This window comes from Cryptomeria japonica, chromosome 3 (genome assembly GCF_030272615.1).
Source record: "Cryptomeria japonica chromosome 3, Sugi_1.0, whole genome shotgun sequence".
NCBI lineage: Eukaryota > Viridiplantae > Streptophyta > Pinopsida > Cupressales > Cupressaceae > Cryptomeria > Cryptomeria japonica.
In genome coordinates, this window is record NC_081407.1 from 119,892,686 (window position 1) to 119,898,791 (window position 6,106).

The window sequence follows — 6,106 nt, forward strand, 5'->3', positions numbered from 1 at the left end:
TTGGAGAAATCTGTACCACTTAAGTTGCTCCAGTTACTCAAGTCCACGGTTAGAACTCACATGAGTAAATTCAACCCCCAACTTGCCTAATCAAATGGTCTTCATTTGTAGGGGACTAGGAGGGGTCTGAAATGGTTTGACAACCCCCACCATGTGGTTCTGGTGTTTACTTCCCTTGAATTCTTTATCACTTTCATAGTTTCCTATTTTTAAGGCCTAGTAGCCCTATGAGCCCCTTTTAGCCCTCCTTTCACGGTTTTGGCTCATTTTCTCTAAAAACTTCCAAAAGACCCTCTAGAAGCTTTAGTGATTTGGATACCCATTTGGAAACTCTTTAGGATTTAGGAGATGAGGTGGTTTGATATGTCTGTACAGGTACGACCCCCAAAATGGCACTTTTCAAGGGTTCAAAGTTTATGTGCTTTCAACAATGGGTTTTATAGGACTCCACAGCCCGTCAAACCTCCATACTCATACTAAGGCTCTGCATAACAACCATCCACTATGACAATCACTTGGATCTATCAATTTTGATCACCCCTGCAAGAAATAGGAAAAATAGCAACCATGTTCCTAGCTGGGCTATGACAGAGCTCACCTATGGCATGCTTCCAAAATGCTCAAAAGTAACTTCCAGGTCTTGAAAATTTGTATATAAACTATAGATAGACTCCATTAATATAATCCAAAGAGCCATAGATAAAACACAATGGGAATTCAAGTTGGATCCATTTCTAGGGCCTTAACCCCTTTACTCAGGCTGAGAGCAGTGAAACAAGAAAGAATTTCAATACACCAGTTAGATCTGCACAATGAAATGACACAAGTAATTTTTAAGCACCAAAACAACACAAACTAAGAACCCATGAAGGTACAATACAAAATTTAATCCATCTAGTACAAATTGCTATAAGCAATTTAACAAGTTTTTGTGAAAAATCAGGAAATTGCTTCAAGTTGCTTATTGAGAATTCAATTTTAGATCTTCCAACTCTTCTACAATGTTTTGAGAGGCCTTATATATTCCTACTCAATCAAAACCAACCACCAATTGGACCTCTAACTACCGATTTGAGTATTTTGTAAAAAATGCTCACATTGCTGCAAAATGTTGTCAAGCAAACATGACAACTTTTACTCCACAATGCATTTTTACAACTTTTGCATATCTTCACACTCTTGACCCCCTAGGATGGTTTCTTAACATCAAATAAACATTTTCAAAATCCTTATGAGGCCTTACAAGTAATTTTACAAAATTTGGCTATATGATGCAATTTGAGGCTTACAAAGGCACATAGGCCAAAATTGAGTAAATAAGCTAAGATTAATGACAAACAAAATCAAGCACATTTTTGGACTCTTCAATAGTCCTTTATTCAATCATTGACCTGATGAGGATCATTCACTCCAAAATTTGAAAGTTCATCAAGAAACCTCAGGTTCTCTTGCACCATACTCCCCCAATGAGAAAGAAGTCAAGTGACTCCTTTAGAAAACAAAGAAGGGTCAATTCCAACCTTTGGAAAGTATGCTTCAGGTACCCAAGTGGCCTCAGATTCTAAAAGGTGTTGCCATTTAACCAAATGCTCCATGTAGGTGATTTGCTTAGTCTTTTTGAGAAATCTTGAATCCAACACCTTCTCCGCGTGTAGCATAGTTGGAGGTGGCAAAGGAAGGTCTAAAAGTGACTGAGAGACATCTAAAAATCTATTGTATTCCTCTAGAATTGTGCCTTTGTACTGCACCAAGTCTGCAACATTGAAAATAGGAGACAAAGCTATGTCCTTGAGTAGATCAATTTTGTAAGCATTTTGTCCATACTTAGCCAAGACCTTACAAGATCCAATCATTCTCATTTGAAGCTTTCTATGGACACCCTTTTGAAGCCTTTCTTTGTTCAAGTGGAACATTACCAAGTCACCAAAACCAAATTGCACATTCTTCCTCTTTTCATCCACTTTATCTTTGATTCTTTGAGAGTTTTCTTGTAAAACTTGCCTAACTTGCTCATGAATATCCTTCATGGATTGATCCATATCAACAACATGTCCACTCCTCTACTCCACACTTCTAAGGTCTCTAAGCTCCAACACACCTCTTGGATGAATCCCATAAACTACTTCAAAAGGACTCTTGCCGGTTGATCTATTCACACTGTCATTATAAGCAAATTCAGCTTGATGGATGATCTGATCCCAAGCTTGCCCATAATCCTTTGTCAAACATCTGAGAAGGTTCCCAAGTGTCCTATTTACCACCTCTTTTTGGCCATCCATTTGGGGATGGTATGCTGAGCTAAAAGACAAGTTAGTACCCAATCTCTGCCATAAAGTTTTCCAAAAATGACCAATGAACTTGGTATGTCTATCTAACACTATGCTGATTGGAAAACCATGAATCCTAATGATTTCTTTAAAAAAAAAAAGAGAAATATGGCTAGCATCATGAGTCACCTTACAAGGAATAAAATGGGCCATTTTACTGAATCTATCTACTACAACATAGATGCTATCAAATCCAGTTTTGGTCTTGGGTAAACCAATGATAAAATCCATACTTACACACTCCTATGATTAGTGTGGGATAGGTAAGGCTGATAGAGTCTAGTATTGGAAGAGGTTCCCTTTTACCTTTAACAAACAACACATTGTTCAACATATTTTCTGATATCCCTTTACATCTTTGGCCAATAATAGAATCTTTGAACAAGTTCCAAGGTTTTATTCAACCCAAAATGACCACTTAAGCAACCATTATGCTTCTCTTGCATCAAATTATCTCTCATGGACCCTCTTGGCACATAAAGATGTCCTTCTTTAAATAAAAGACCATCATGCAAAGTAAAATCTGCATATTCACTATGAAAATAATTTCTAAACTCTTGGCAAACCTTGTAGATATCAGCAAAATCTTCATCATCTTGATATAGCCCTTTGAAACTATCAACCCCAATGCTCTTGAGCTGCACTTCTTGAACTATTAGCAACCTTCTACTTAATGCATCAAAAACCTTATTACATTGACCTTTCTTATGATTAATGGTAAAAGTATAAGATTGCAAGTACTCTACCCATTTGATATGCCTATGATTCAACTTTTCTTAGGAGTTGAGGAAACTAAGAGCTTGATTATTAGTATAAACCACAAATTCTTTAGGCAATAAGTAATGCCTCCATTTTCTAAGTGATTGAACAAGTGCATATAATTACAAATCATAAGAAGAATAACTTTTTTTTGGCTCCATTTAGTTTTTCACTGAAAAATGCAACCGGTCTGTTGTCTTGGCTTAGAACTGCTCCAACTGCTATGTTTCTTGCATCAAATTCAATGGTGAGGAGTTTGTCAAAGCTTGGGATAACAAGGATAGTTGAGTAGCCACCTTTGTATTCAAGAGTTCAAATCCCTTTTGTGCCTCTTTTGTCCATTGAAACTTAGTCTTTGTAAGGAAAGCACAATGCAGAAACGCCTTCCTAATGTCAATTAACAGGGAAGATCATACAAGAATATAGTTTAAAACTTTTATAAATGTTAAGAATAACACAAAAAAAATAAATAGAATCAATACAAAGACAAAACAACAAGAATTACTCGGGAAAACCCTTTCAGGAAAAAATCCACCACTAACAGTTGAACACTTTATTTCCAGTAAATGAATTTACAATAAAGTTTTAGTTTGCAATTACAGGTATTCATTCTCAGATTCTCATGAACTAAAGACTACAATCGGCTCCCATAATCAATCATTATATCATGATAGTTATCAAATGGCTTCATATACCAAATTATTGACAGTTCATCTGAGCAATTGCACCAACGGTTTGAAGTCTAATCGTCTACATTCATGAGAAACACAATATCCCACATGCACCAGGAAGTCAGGTCGGTTTGTATTCATATACACCGACAAGACCATCTTCAGTGTCCAAGTGTTTACCTTTTGGACTCTGGTTTGAGCGCATACCCATAGTTGGTCTCTACTCCGTCGGTGATCGATAAGACCACAAATGCGTTGCTCTGATCTCCTGATGAACTAGTAGATGACTCCTCCGATAGCCAATGACATCCTGATCGTCCGATCTTCCATGATCTGCTCGATCTTTATCTTAGCTAAACTACTCTCTCTTTTGCCACAATGTTACTTCTTGGTTTGTCCATGCATCCAGCTAGGAGCCACCTGACCTACCACTGGACCGCTACCTCACCAGTCGCTATATCGCGGGGGATAACTAGCGAGTATCTTCATCATGCGGTATAGCGACAATCGTTCGATCATCTTGCACTTACCCACCCATTAACTCGCCTGATCTCCTCTCTTGCTGGGCCCTACCACTTGGTCGCCAAGTCATGGGGAATAACTTTTGTGCATCTCTCCATTACGGTATAGTGACAACCGTTGATCCACCTTCAACCTGCACAGTCATTAACTCTCCTCTTTTTGCACATGCTTTGTCGCCAATACATGAGGATTATTTGGCGATCATCTTGCCATCACGGTATAGCGACAATCGTTGGATCATCTATGATCAACATCTGAATATAGGACAAGTTAATTCGAGGCACATTTCCAACAAACTCCCACTTGATGAGGAATTCATTGGACCGATTACCATTCCAGACGTTATTGAGAATTATGGGTATCAAGACCCATAAAATTAGAACACCACCTGTACTTGTGAGTGCTCATCGGTTTTGTCAAGGCATCAGCAACATTTTCTAGAGTGTCTACCTTGTTAAGATTAACTTTTCCATCTTCCACCATGTCACGAACAAAGTGATACTGAACATCAATATGCTTCGATCTGGCATGGAAAGTAGGATTCTTCGTTAGACATATAGCACTCTGACTATCACTCCAAATTTCAACCTGCCCTGCATCAAAACCAATATCTGCACTCAAAAGCCTAAGCCAGACAACTTCTTTACAAGCATGTGTTGCCGCCATGTATTCTGCCTATGTAGTGGACAAAGCGACTACAGGTTGCCGCTTGCTCATCCAACTGATTGCAACACCATTCAAGACAAAGATATATCCACTAGTGGATCTCCCACTGTCAATGTCTCCTGCCCAATTAGAATCCACATATCCACAAATTCTTAGAGTCCTCTTTGAATTAACTAAATTACCATGAAAACACAAGGCAAAGTCTGAAGTTCCCTTTAGATATCTAAAAACTCTCTTTACAACATCCCAATGTGGTCTTCCTGGGTTTGACATAAATAATCTTAGTACTCCCACTGGTTGGGCAATGTCTGGTCTTGTATAGACCATAGCAGACATCAAGCTGCCAATAGTACTTGCATAAGGGATCTTCTTCATGTCAACAATCTCTTATGGAGATTTCAGACTATCAAGCACAAACAACTTAGTTCCCTGCAAGATGGGAACAACCTGTGATTTATAGTCAGATATATGAAACCTGTCAAGAACATTGGTTATATACTTTCTCTCACTGAGCCAAAGCATCCGCTTAGATCTATCCCTCTTGATCTCCATTCCCAGAATGTAATTTGCTGCTCCTAAGTCCTTCATTTCAAATTTCATAGATAACTGAGATTTTAAATCGAAGATCATACCTTTTTTATTTCCTATGGACAACATGTCGTCTACATACAAAGCTATGATAAGAATCCTATCACCTTCAATTTTGTAGTCAACACAATGATTAGCTTTTGATCTCACAAATCCCAAGGACAAAACAAATGTATCATACTTTTGATACCACATTCTAGGAGACTGTTTCAAACCATATAGAGACTTATTGAGTCTACAAACCAAGTGTTCTTTACCTTTTTCCACAAAGTGGTCAAGTTGAGAGATATAAATCTCTTCTTCAAGATCATCATGAAGAAACGTTGTCTTCACATCCATCTGCTCAATCTCCCAATCATATGCTGCAAGTGACAAGAGAAATCTGATAGATGTTAGCTTAGCCACAGGAGAAAAGATATCTCCATAGTCAATACCTTCCATTTGAGAATACCCCTTTGCAACCAATCTTGCTTTGTACTTGTCAATACTGCCATCTGGACCATACTTCTTTTTGAATACCCACTTGCAACCTACAAGCTTTCTGCCTTTAGGCAATGAAAGCAAATCCCAAGT